Below are 14,513 nucleotides of genomic sequence, written 5' to 3' on the forward strand. Positions count from 1 at the left end.
TGCTGCCCTGTAAAATCCTTTCTCTAATACACTACATAAAGTTAGGGCAATCATATACTCCAGCTTAGATGATAAATTATAAGGTCACCCTACCTAAAATGAGTTTGAGTCAAAGCTATCAATATACAATCAGACATTCATTAGAGCAAGTACTAACTGACCAACACTAAATGCATAGCAGTTGAGAGATAAAAAAGAATGCCTTCTGCTTTTAAAGAAATGACATTATCATAAGGTGGTGAGTACAAGCACTACTTACCATTTAACAAGATAGAGTTTTTAAAAGTACCATTACTTATATGTTTAAAAGAGTATAACTGAAAGAAGAAAGTTGAGTATAAACTCTTAGCAGCAGAAGAACCAAAAACATGTCTGTTATGGTCCCTATTGTATTCTTGGCACCTAGCATAATGCCTAGAATAAAATGGGTGCTCAATAAATATTTTTCTGCTGACTGTAAGTCTTATTACATACTTAGGCTTGGAAGTCAGACAGACTTGGGTTAAAATCCTGCCTTATCCAGGTATCTACATACAAGACTTTCATCAAAGGGTTTGTTCTTCCTTCTGAGTCATAAGACATGAATTTGAAAGACATCCATTTCTAAAAACCAAATTTATTCTAAAAAATTAAGATTATCACGTGAAAAATCACTAAAAAGTTGTGTGTTAAGCTTTGAGGGCAACTCATAAAGAGGAGTTTCAGTATTTGCAGCATGTTACATAAGCACTTACCTGTGCAGAATGTGCACTTTAAGGAGGACGAGACTTTGGGATATATAAGTTCTAGCATATTTGTTTGGATTCAGTGTCAGTCACTGATAGGAAAATAATAAATTTATTTTAAAAATGGAACTATATATCAAAAGCCTTATTATAAATATTTGTGCACTTTGACTCATTAATTCCACTTCTGAGAATCTATCCTAAATCAAAATACAGAGAAGTTTATTGAAATATTACTTGAAACAATTACAAAAATAAAAGGAACAACCTAATACCTAATAATAGAAAATTTATAGTAAAACTATAGTACACCAACATTATTCACTATAACTGTGAGAAGATTTTTGATAAGGAAAACTGCTTTGTCACACTGCAAAATCAGAAACGTATAATAAAAATTATGTATTCAGTATGCATTCAACTATATAAAAATATACATAGAACTAGCACCGGAACTGCCTCAATTTAAAGATAAAGACATCAGAGTAGGTAAAAATAAAAGGCAAATGTTCAGACAAGAGAAGAAACTAACAAAAGAACAGATCAGTTTAAAATTAACAGATACCTTAAAACATATTAGGCAAACACAAATAAAACAGGTGTCAAAAGACTGATTTCATAAAAAGGAGAATTCAAGGAAGAAAACATTAAGTGGGAAAAAAGATACACACATGTGTATAATAATACATTATAAAAATTAATAACAACTGCATAAAAGTCTATGTATCAAATTACATAGCACTAAACTGTAAAAAGAATCATTAAAATATCTGTGAAATATTTAGAAATACACTTTAGATAGAAAATTTCAACATGCCACTATAAATTCTGTCATATCAGATAGAAAAAAAAAGAGATTTGAAAAAGTAATTAATAATCAATTAATGATTCCCTCTGAAAACACTTTCACATAATTTTTAAAGCATCTAAGTAAAATTAACATGGTAACATCCATTAGACCAAAAAATATATATAAATAAACTCTGCAAAACTAAATTATAGCAGTCTATTTTATAGATTGCAAAGCAATAAAATTATAAATTAATAATGGAAATTTAAACCGAAAAATCTACTCCCTCAAAATTAGAAGTGTTAAAGTGTTTCTCCTACTGGATCACATGTTATGGAATATAGTCATAGTTGTCCAAAGGCAAAAATTCACAATCCTTATTACTGTTTTAAAAAATAGCAAATGAAAAATTAAAAACTAATATTCAAGAAGCTATAAAAATAATATGCTTCATTCTCTACCTTTTACATGTTGGAGTTTCCCAGGGCTAGATTCTCTTCCCATTCTGTTGTGAGGCAATTTCATCCATTCCCACAGTTCCATTTGACATTTATATGGCAAGTGAAATGAATTTTTTTTAAAACTCAGAAGAATGGAAATCATCTCCCCCAAAAGAGAGAAAAATCAAAGAGCAGAAGAAATTAAAAAAAAAAAACTTAAAAAAAACTTGTTCAGATGGAAAAGAGAAAGATAAGTTACTACAGTTATGAAACTATACTAATGTTACTAAAGATGATGAAGATTTTAAAATCCAAAACAGGATAGAATAAAAATTTCAAACAAAAGTTCAAAAGACAAAATCAGCACTTCCAGTTCCTGCTCTGACATGAAAAGAGCTTGGAAGTCATCTCTCCCATCTTTATAATGAGAAAAAAGCTGAATATGAGTGCCATGCCATGAAGACACTCCATTAGGCCTGTGGAGTAATCGGCGTAGAAAAGAAATAAGGCCCCTATTTGCCACCTTGGTATTGGGTACTCCAGGACCCTTTAAGCCTTCAGATAACTGCAGCCCCAGCCAACATAGGACTGTAATCTCATGACTCCAAACAATAACTAATTGACTGACTATATCCTGAATGTGACCAACAGAGACTACGGGAGATAATAAATTATTATTGTTGTTTTAGACTGATTTATTAGGTTACTAATGCACTGTTTTGATAGACATGTGAAAGAGACGTAGGAACATGTCGAAAAAATAAGTATAGAGAAAAATAGAGATATTGACTGAAAATTTTTCCAGAACTGATGAAAGTCATCTTCTATCATCTTCTACTCACTTAAACAGTTCCATGAATTCTAAGTAAAATTAAAAGAAAAAAAATAACACCTAGACATCATAATGAAACTACAGAACTTCAAAGATAGAGAGATCTTCAGGAAAGCCTAAGAGAAAAAGATAAACAATATTCAAAAGAGCAAAATTTAGACTGACAGCAGAATTTTCAATAGCAGCAATGGAACCCAGAAGTCTATGAAATGCACTCAATTTTGCTAAGAGAAAGAAACTATCAGAATTCTATATCCAGAAGGAATATAACCAAAAAGTCATTACAACTAAAGGTGAAATAAAAAATGTATTCAGAGAAGGATAAACAGTGAGTTTGCTATCAATAAAGTATTACTAAAGGAAATCCCAAAGTATGTGTTTCAGACACATGGATTAGGATCTGTGATGAAAAGTTTAAAGTTCAAGAAGGAAAGGGTTTATATGGATAAATTCAAACAAATATTGATGATATAAAACAACAATACTAATATCTTTCTGGATTAAAATTAAAACAAGATAAGTTAGAATTAAAATACATGACAATAGGATGCAAATGGGGGATAGGTGACTGAAATCAACTGTGCTAAGGCTTGTATATTGTTCAGGTGGGAATAAATATTTTTTATTAAATCTACAGGTTAATAATGTAAAATTAATTAACTAATGCATGTTAAAATTTCTAGGAAAATTCTTGAAATAATACCTCTTTTATTATTTGATAGATATGGTAGCTATTAATAAGACTGATCCAAAATAGTAGAGAAAGGTAACACTTGGAAAAATAAGAGGAGAGAGAAACTAGAAAAGATAGAAAAAGGAAGCGCAAAATAAATGTTAGAAAAAAATCCAAGTATGTGTATAGTAATTTAAAATATACATATTTATATAAACAGAATTTATATATTAACATTATAACATATATTTATATATCATATATATTTACACATACATAGTAATTATATTTACAGATAGTAATTAAAATAAGTTTTAATGGATTAAATAAGCCCATTAAAAGGCAAAGATCAGCAGAATACATTTAAGAAAAGAAAAATGTACATCTAAAACATAACTATAAAAAGCTTAAAAGGAAAAAGTTGGAAAAAATAGCATGGAATATTGAACCAAAAGAAAATTAGGGTCTGTATACTAATATCAGACACAATAGATTTTGTGACAAAAAACATTATTAAAATAAAGAGGTTCACTACATGCTGATAAACAAGAAGTTAAGAGTTCTAGACTTGTATTATATTCCTAATACTATGGCTTCAAATCATATATAACAACAATTAACAGACTTCAGTGAGATACAAACAAATCTACCATAATAATGGAAGATTTTAACACAACTCTCTCAGTAATTGGCCGAATGAGTAGAAAAAAATTAAGGACAGAGACAATTTGAATAATATTATTCAATGTTAGTCTACAGAATGCACCCAACTGTAGAATGCATTATTTTTTATCAAGCACAAATGAAATATTTACCACAAGTGACCACATACATAAAACAATTTACAACCAACTTGAAAGAACTGGGATCACAGACCTTATTCTCCAACTACAGTGTGATTAAGTCAAAAATCAATACTAGCATGGTAAGAGAATAAAGACCTTAAAAACAAACACCTTTCTATTGGTCATTAGCTGTATGACAGAGATAGTGTTGCAGAGCACGCATACCTCACACCATACACAAAGCTCATTCCAGAAGGATTTCAGACACATGTGTAAGGCAAAACTATAAAACTTTTAGAAAACAATGTAGGAGAATATTTTGAAGACCGCATGGTACAAAAGGATTTCTTAAAGCACAAAAACGACAAATCAAAGGAACATGTTATTAAATGACTGCTAAAATTAAGAACTTGTGTTTATCAAATGACTCTATACAGAAAGTGAAAGGCAAATATCTGTAAAATATATAACCAATGAAGGATCACATACAAATAAAATATAAAGATTATGCTTCAGTTTTAGAAAGATAATAGGAAAAAGGGAAAAAATAAATTTCACAGCAGAAACAAAAATACACATATAATAAAAGATATTTGATCTAATTGATAAATCAGGGAAATGCAAATGAAAATCACAGTGAGATGACATTTATACTAGATTGTATCCACAAATTTAAATGTCTGACAATATCAAGTGCTAATGAGAATGCAGAACAAAAAGAACTTTCATCCACTGCTATTAGAATTAAAAACTGACACAAGCACTTAGGAAAAATTTTGGTGTTATCCAGTAAATGAGAATACACACAAAGACTATAACCCACCAGATGCCCTACTAGGTATACCCTAAGGGTGTCTCTTGCACATGTGCACCAGAAGACATGTATAAAATTATTTATAGTGCCATTTTACATAATAGTAAAAACCTGAAAATAAAAGTCCATCACTGATGGAATGAATACATAAGTTATGGGATCACACAACAGATCATGACACAGAGTGATATGAGTAAGCTATAGCTAAGTGCATCCATGTGGACAAAGCTCAAAAATATTGTGTTGAGCAAAAGGAAATGCCATAGGAAAATACATACAATATTGATTCATTTATATAAATTTCACAAACAGGCACAACCTCATAATGTATTCTTTAGTGGTGCATATGTTGGTGGTAAAAACTTTAAAGAAAAGCAAGGGGATGGTTGACACAATGTCAGAATGGGGAGAGGTACAAACGGCAGGAACATGGAAAGACAATGGTCTATTTCTTGACCTGAGTAATGAGTACATAGAAATCTGTTATTATTTTTAAACTGCACATATACACTTTTATATTCTTCTTCTTGCTTGGATATGTGCTATATTTTACAAACACACACCAAGAAACCCTTCTTTTTTCTAAAAAGCAAAAACCCTGAATAAACTAATGTATCCAGTAGGGCTCTTAGTTGAAAGCAAAAGAATCCACTTGAAAAGAGCTCAAGCAAAAAATCAATTTTGTAAAGTATATTATGTGGTTACTAAATTTCCATTAAAATCAGCTATTCCAACATGGAAACCATACAGACAGAAATGATGCCCAAGTTACTCTGCTGGATGGTCCCTGTGGAACTGCCACTTCAGTAGTTTCAAGGTACATACTGCAGCTGCACACACTGGGCAGTGGGCATTGCCACTAGATTCTCTGTCTCTGGAAGTTTCATGGCCCTCATCAGCACTGGAACTGATTTCTGAGATACCGGCTTCTTTGTGACAGTAGTTTCAAAATGTTGGAAAATAATGGGCCTAAGTCATATGATAAAGAAGCTGAACACAGCAAAACTGTGAAGAATCGTTCTCAGCGGAGTTTATGTGAATACCATCTTAAGCTGTGCAGTATAATCATAGGAGTTTGCAGAAGCCCTGGCACCTGCTTGAAAAATGAGTTTCTGGATTCTAGCTTCTAAAGTGTAGACTACTGAAGTGGGAAACTCCCCAAATACAGTGAAGGTCTTAGAAATTGTTAGGTGGCTCTTATGGACTGAATTGTGCTTCCCCCAAAATTCTTATGTTGAAGGCTTAACCTCCAGCAGACTGTATTTAGAGATAAGGCCTTTAAATGTGATTAAGTTAAAATAAGGACCTTAGGATGGGCCCCAGTCCAATCTGATTTATGTCCTCATAAGAGGAAATTTGGACATACCAAGAGACACCAGGGATGTGCACTCACAGAGGAAAGACCATGTGAAGACACAGTAAGAAGGAGAACATCTACAAATCAAGGAGACAAGTCTCAGCAGAAACCAAACACACTGATGCCTTGATTTTGGATGTCTAGCCTCCCGAACTGTAAGAAAATTAATTTCTGTTGGTTAAGCAACCTAGTCTTATTTTGTTAGAGCAGCTTTAGCAAACTAATACAGTGGTGAAGGAGGAGGGCATGTGTTCACTCAAACTACTCACATGAGAAAAAAATGGGAATAAAAAGTATTTTCAAGTCAGAATAGGAATTAGCTTTGTAGGAATTTTGACTAGGGTGTTAGAAATGATTTATATCTGGATTTAGGTGGTGTTTCCAGAGGTGTGTGTGTGTGTCTATCTGTATCTAAAATTTCATTAGGCTTGTGCACTCTACCATATGTATGTTTTACCTCAAATAAAAAGTTAATTTTTAAAAACTACCACAAAAATGCCTGGTACCAGTTTTACTGGCAAGGTCTTTCATATTTTCAAAAACCAAACTGCTACACAGTTTGGAAGTAAAGCTACTGAGTTAATTTTATGAAATTAGCATAACTCGGAAACTGAGACCAGATAAAGAACTGAATCAATTTCACTTAGAAATACTGATTTAAAAAAATAAATTATTAGCAACACATTTCAAAAGTACATTAAAAAGTAAATCTTTCACCAGCACAATGCAGGATTTATTCCAGGAATGCAGATAGTCCACTTTTGAGAAATTTATTAATGTATTCTACCCCATATGCCAGTAGATGTCAAATGGCATTCCACAGAGATTCCTGATTTTAGAAATGAACAAACAAGCAAAAATAGAAGTAACTGTTCAAGGTTTTAAAAATATCTGGTAAAATCAGTAAACTGAATGGATATCCACTATCATCACTATTGGTTAACAGTGCACCTATTAGTAATTCCAGAACAATGAGATGATAAAAAGGATTAATGCTATGGTGTGTAGATAATACAATTACATGCTTAGAAAACTAGTGAAAATCAACTTAACAAAGCTCTAAAATTAACAGGTTTTCAGCAAAGTAGCAGAATAGAAAAGTAATAGCTAAAAGTAATAGCTTTCTTTTCAATTAGCTAAAAGTAATTGGAACGAATTTCATTTGCTCTTAAAACAAGAAATATCTGTAATAGAAATTATGTAGGGTTCATATGACCAAATTATGGCACTTTCCTTAAATAGAATCATACCATGGTCCTGAATGGACAGGCTAATTTTGCAGATATTTCTTTCCAAGTTAATTTAATAAAACTAGAAAAAATGTAGGTGTGGGGTGCTTTGTCATGTGTCAACTCTCTTTTGTTAAGAGTGAACGAGAGATTTTTATGGGAGATTTGGAGTGGGAGCAAGACAGCAGGCATTTTGTACCTTGTACACATTGTCACTGATCTGCAGTTTCATCTCTTGGTGTGATGTAGCAGCCAGGCCTACATACAATCCTCTGCCTTCCCCTAGATCCTCTTTCAGTTGCTCTAACTCCTGGACTAGGTGTGTATTTGGACCCATGACCAAAGGCAGACACCCATGCCATAACACCAAGGGCAGAGGCAACAAGAACAGGCACTGGTGTCACTCCATCCCTCTGGGGCCCAGCTCATGCTTGTGGTTCCACCTTGTCCTTGCTCTTCCCACTTTACCTCCATCTTTCCTTCCGAACTGCTTGCCCTTTGAACTTCAAGCTACAGCACAAAGACAAGCAACCTTGCAGACACTGTTTAACCAGTTCCTATAATTGCATAAGAACTGTGTGTGTGTGTGTGTGTCTATCTCCTAGTGGTTCTGCTTCTCTGAACTGTTACTGATACAAGGTGTCTAACTTGGAAGGACTGATGTAAAGGACTTTAAAAAGCGTAATAGCAATGGAAGAAATCACAAATACTGAGAAGTATGATCACATACAAATTAAAACTTCTGAGTGTTAAAAATACATAAATACATTCAAGACAAAACAAAAAACATGATAAAGTTTTAATGTCTTTGATATATAAAGTGTTCCTATGAATAAATTCTTAAAATACAGCTGAAAATGGGGGAAAATATGAATAATTATGTTAAAGAAAAATTGTAATTCGCCGTTAGTCATATGAAATCAATATGATTAATTTTATTTAAAGAAATACAAATTAAAATTGCCTTCATAATCTACAACTATAACTTAATAAAAATTTATTTTAAAAAGTCTAATATAACTTACTGATAGTGAGAAAGTAAACTGATACATGGTTTTCAGAGGTCAGTTTGGTCAGAAATATCAAGAACCTTGGAGGAACTATTAATTCCTCTCCTAGAAATCTAACTTAAGAGCACAACTAGCATTTGGATAATTAATAATACACAAAGATGTTCATTGCAACATCACTATGCTAACAAACCACTGCATACATAATTATTTGTGATAGGAAACTGGTCAAATATATCACAGTACATTCATAAGATAGAGCCATAAGTCTCCATTAACAATTACGTACTTGAAATATTTAAAAAAAGAGGCAATGTCCACAATATAAGGCTATGTGAAAAGAATGGCCTACAAAACTTTGTAAAGTGTAAGTCTCATTAAAAATTATAATTTAAATTTAATATAAAAATAGCAAAATAAAGGACTAGAAGAAAAATAAATCAAAGTGGTGATTATGTAGATTATGGAATTGTTTTTACTTGTCTTTTCCCTATATTTGTATCTCTTTATGCTTTCCTGTATTTAAATTTTCTATGATATTCATTTTACAATCACAAAAAAAGATGCTATTAATATACCAAATTATTGTCCCTAGATTGTGGGATTAGGTTTCTGGTTTTATGAAATTCCATTTTTTTAATGTGCCAAGTGAGCACACTTTAAGGTCTCTGAGGGTTCTTGCAAAAAATGAGCTGCCTTTCCTTTTCCTGAAAGTGTGAGCTAGAAAATGAGTAGAAATCAACTGTGATTGGTAAAGGTCTTATCACTATATTTCAGAATGGGGTTTTCAATGGTGCAATAGCTCTAATTGTTAGAAAGCTCTCATCTAATTGCTTCCAACAAACGGTTCTAATTCTATCCTCTTGGGACACACAGAGTATGTCTAATCTTTCCTTCACATGCAAGCCTTTCAAATATTTGAAAAGTTTTCATCCCCCCTGGGTCTTCCCAAAGCTAAATATCTCCAGATTCTTCAACTATTTCTCATAGGTCATGATTTTGTCTCTTCAACACAGATGCCATCCTTCAGACATATTCCCTTTTTTCAGACAATTAGTGAATGAGAAAACCTTATTGACTAGCCATGAAAAATATGAAAAGTCAACATAAGGTTTATTTTCAGATTTATCTTTATTAGAAAATAATTTTTTTCCTTTTAAAAGTTAATTTCCAGGAAGTGTTCTTCATTATAACTCAAGTACTCAGAAAATACGAGGCTAAGGATGCACTTTATTATTTATTTCTGGAAGCAGGGCGGCAGTATAGACTAGTGTTTAGGGGCATAGGCTCTGGAATCAGAGCATCTGGGTTCAAATCCTTCTATACCATTTATAGCTGTATGACCCTGAGAATGACCCTGTTTATTTCCTTCCCTGTAAAATGGATGGCAATAATACTAAACGTCTCATGGGTTACTGAGAATTAAATAGGATGTTATGTAAAGCACTTAAATCACAGTGCCTGGCACATGGCAAAGTGTTTTTAAGTAAAACTTTATACATGTTCTCAAAATAATTTAAAAATCCTCAGAATAAGTCTATATGAAGATAGCAATTGTATGGAGCATCTACATGAAGATAGGATATGATCAGAAAGCAAAAGCGTTGTTATTAACAGTGGTTTTTGCAATAATTTATTTCATGTTCCTGAATTTATTTCACATGATTTTATTTATAAACTGAATTTTAGAAGTTGAAATCAATGGATACAGAACTTTATTGTGAAGGACATAAATAAATAGGGCATGTGGACCAATTAACTAAATTCAGTGTTCCAGAAGAGAAATAATGAGGGCTTGATTCTTGGAGAGGAGAAGGTAGTTTCGTAACAGTGAAAACTACCACTTCATTGAGTAGTTACCCTGTGCCAAGCATTCACTCAAATTGGAGGAGGAAGAGGACGAAGGGCAGGGGGGGAAGAAGGATAAAGGAGGGTGAGGAGAGCAGGTGAGGGAAGCAAGGAGGGGAAGGGCAAGCAGGGAAATAGTGAGTGCTTGCTAACAGCTACTGAGGGCAGGTACTGTGTTAATTGCTGTGCATGAATTGTTTCATTTAACCCCATAACCCTATGAAATTGGTATTGGAAAAAGTCTTTACAGAGGTTAAGTAACTTGCCCAAGGCCAAGTTATAACAATTTATGTCTGGTAAAGAACTCAAACCTAGATCTTAGTCACTAAGTTATTAGGGAAAAAACTTTTTTGATACGAAGAGAAAAAGGACCTGGAAGAAAGGTCTGGTATCTAAACAACAGGATCAGTAGTGATAAGAAGTGTGGATTTGAGTGGGGTGGGAGATGGAATAAAAAGAATAATTTTTTGGTTTTTGCATTTCTGACGGCACTATCCAAGACACTCTAAAAAAAGATTACACTAAATCAGTCTTGAATTACAAAGGGATTGAACACTGAAGGTCAAGAGTTAAAAGACTAGGCAACATTCTCAATCCTTTAATTCTAATTTCTGGGAACTTAAAATGAAACATGGAAGATAAAAACACTTTTCTTTCCCTTTTCGGTAAAGGTGATTTTTAAATTTGGTAACTTTAGAAAGGTCCACGTTTGCCTCAATTTGGTAAAATAAAGCTTAGCAATGTTTTCTTAAATTCATACACCAAAGGAAACCTTTCAGGACCCAGCAGGCTGTTTTAGTCATGGCATGTTCACTTTCAGAGAGATGCAGAGTCTGGAGGGTGATATCGCCATGCCAGTGCTTTCTTCTTCTCGATACACACCTGATTAAAGGCTACAGGATCAAAGAGCAAACCACTTACAGCAAAGGGCTGCAGACCCAAAAGCTCATCTGTGAATGCAATCACTTAAAACTATTTTAAAGGGTCATCACAAAGAGGGTGCTTATTTTTAGAAATGAGTTTTCTTTTGATACAACGAAAAATGTTGGCCATTTCCCTCATGTTTATAACAACATTCCAATTTAATCTTCAGTTTAAAAATTCTTTAATTATTGCACAAGTGTTTTGTTGATTGCACAACACCCACATCACTGTTCTACACGTGTGTGTGTGTGTGTGTGTGTGTGTGTGTGTGTGTGTGTGTGTATAGATTCCTTTCCTTTATGGTAATAATATACGTTAAAGCTAAGATTTACAATTTTCATTCTGCTTGCTTGGGAAAGCTTTAAACATGAATGACAGAGGAAGAAGGCTTGATAGAAAAAAAAGTCTGCTATAAAAACATTATATTTTTACTAATTTCATTATTACTTACCCAAATCTTTTTCTGGTAACAACAGTGGAGCTGGAAAGGAACATGGTATTGTGCAGGTATCTGTTCCAAAAGTTAATTCTTCTTAATTCCACATCCCTATTCTCCACCACTTAATGTCACTGATTCTATGTCATGTATATATATACTGAAGGACTTCAAGTAAAAGTAACTAATAGGTGCTGGAATTATTTTTAGGGTGATTATTAGAATCTTGTACAGAAAAAGGCCTTCCAATCTAAATTTCCTTTGTTGGATATCATGACTATCACTGAAAAATCTGGAAGAACATATGCCAAAACATACAACCGCATGTTTTTTGTCCAGTCATACATAAGAACCCAGCATAATTATTCCTGAATTAAAAAGAGAGTTATGCTCTTTTAAATACTGAGGCCCCATCTAGTATTCAGTTGATAAATTCAGTGAAGTGTATTTACTTCACTTTTGTTTATAGTGAAATTAAAAGTTGAAAGACAAAAGAAGTCTTACCAATGTAAATAAATTATGTGAAGAAACACTGCATACCACTTTATACCTTTATATGTCTTTGACATTTCTATTTTGAACAAATATATTGTTCTAATGTAGTACAACTTTTTAATTTTCCTTGTCTTACATTGTTCTATAAAATTTAAGAGTGAATTTTTAAAAACGAACAAAAAACAGAAGAAGTTTGTCTGCTCCTAGAAGACAAAACCCAAAACATTGGGTAAATTAAAAAAAAACACACACATTAGTTTTGCTTCTCTACAATTTAGTCATTATAGTAGAATATAAGTTTCAAACACACAAAACCTCGAGTCTCCTGGTGCATCTTGTGTTACCATCTCCTATTCCACTGGCACTCCTATGTCGGAGCAGAGTGTTCTTAGGATAATTTAGCTGAAAAAAAGAAAAAGGAAAAAAAAAGCTACAGTTCTTCCTTGTTGTCTATTCAAATATCCAGAGATGCCAAAGGGAATTCTCTCATTTTTTCTTTAGATGTTCTAGAAGGGAGCAAACAGTTTTAGTATTGTTTTTAACTTTGATGAATGATGAACTTAAATTTCATTCTGTTTTCTAATAAGAGAATGTAATAGCACCTTATAAGAGAAATAATTTTGTCAGTATGGGACTTGTTTTTTTAAACTATATAGTCAACTGTTCTTCCCAGAGTTCCTTAAGTCATTAATAGTCAGATAAGAAAAGGCTGCCAGGTGATCAAATGATAAACCTGAACAATAATGTCCAAGTTACAAGACTGTTTTGAGACTCATTTGAGACGATGTAAATCATTACAGATGAATGTTAACAAAAAGTGAAAATGAAGCAAATATGAGGCATTATTACTTACTGTTCAGTGAAACCGCATTTGAGTCCTACAAATCTTCAAAGAACAAGGCCCAAAGTCCCATAACTGTGTCTAGTTATGGCTAGACAACCAAGAATGTTCTCTAATTATGTCGTCTGTTAAAACATACTGATCATGTAGAACTCTGGATGATTTCTGAATCAAGGAAACCATCCACATTCTGCCCAGTATTTTCTAGGCCTGGTTATTCTAACTCACCAGCAGAAATTTAAAATTTTAAGTAAGAATGATAACAAAAGTTCCAATACCTGTCATAGCTTAAGTTTTGTCCCTCTCAACGTAGTTTACAATGACAGCAGCACATATGACACCAATTTACTGACCTTTCAATATACAAAGATAAAGCTTCTGATTTGCCATTATGGGATTCATGCTTTATGCGTTGTTTTTAAAAGTTGTGATGAGTTTAAGCCGATCTACGTGCACTGTTTTCTCGTCTCCTGGCATCTCATGGCATGCACTTAGGAAACAGCTGGCAAAGTTTCAAGGTGCAAATCTGTGGCTAGGAGTGGAGAAACACTAACTGGCTTATGCACAGAAGGTCCAACAGCTCTGTCCTAATTAGCCAACTGAACAAAGACACAACTAATCAGTGCTTCCTCTCTATGCAAACCATTTGTCTTTAAAATAAAATGAAAAGCTGCATACTCCCTAAGTTGAGGAAACCAGAGGGAATCACAGCAGTGCCCTCTCTGCTAGACTGCTGCTTTAATATTTACCAAACATCACCTGTGTACCTGAATAAACAGATAGTGGAGTAAATATCTAAGCATCTACTATTATGCCTACTGTTTAGGGAGTACAAAGATGAAGAAATTATGGTTATTATGCTTAAAGGGCAATGTAGAAGGCAAGAAAAAAAAAAGGTCCACAAATAAAAGCAATCCAATACTATATTTTATTCCCTAAGAGCACCAGATTTCAAGTCCTAATTAAATAAAAGTGTTTCTGCAATCCAATTGCTTTTCCATGCCATTGTGCACATAAGCCATACCTCTGGGTCCTCAAAACAGCTGCTGTCTAGATCCACATGGAATCTTAGATGTATACGTTTAAGCCATCAGATTTACACATACTCCGTTTATTTACCTGGAATTGTGCCTAAGTACCCATGCTGTTTCCCAGTTCAAAATGTCAACTTCTCCTCAATTGTCCTTATAATACTTAAAAACTAAATGAATCAATCTGGCATTGTTCTCCCAATCTCAGTAGACTAAATGGAAGTCAGCATAAGAATCAGTTTTAGAACCAAAATAGGAGATGCCTTAATGTTATTTCTTGCAG

Source organism: Mesoplodon bidens (genome assembly GCF_964165515.1).
Source record: "Mesoplodon bidens genome assembly, chromosome: 16".
In the NCBI taxonomy this organism is placed as follows: Eukaryota; Metazoa; Chordata; class Mammalia; order Artiodactyla; family Ziphiidae; genus Mesoplodon; species Mesoplodon bidens.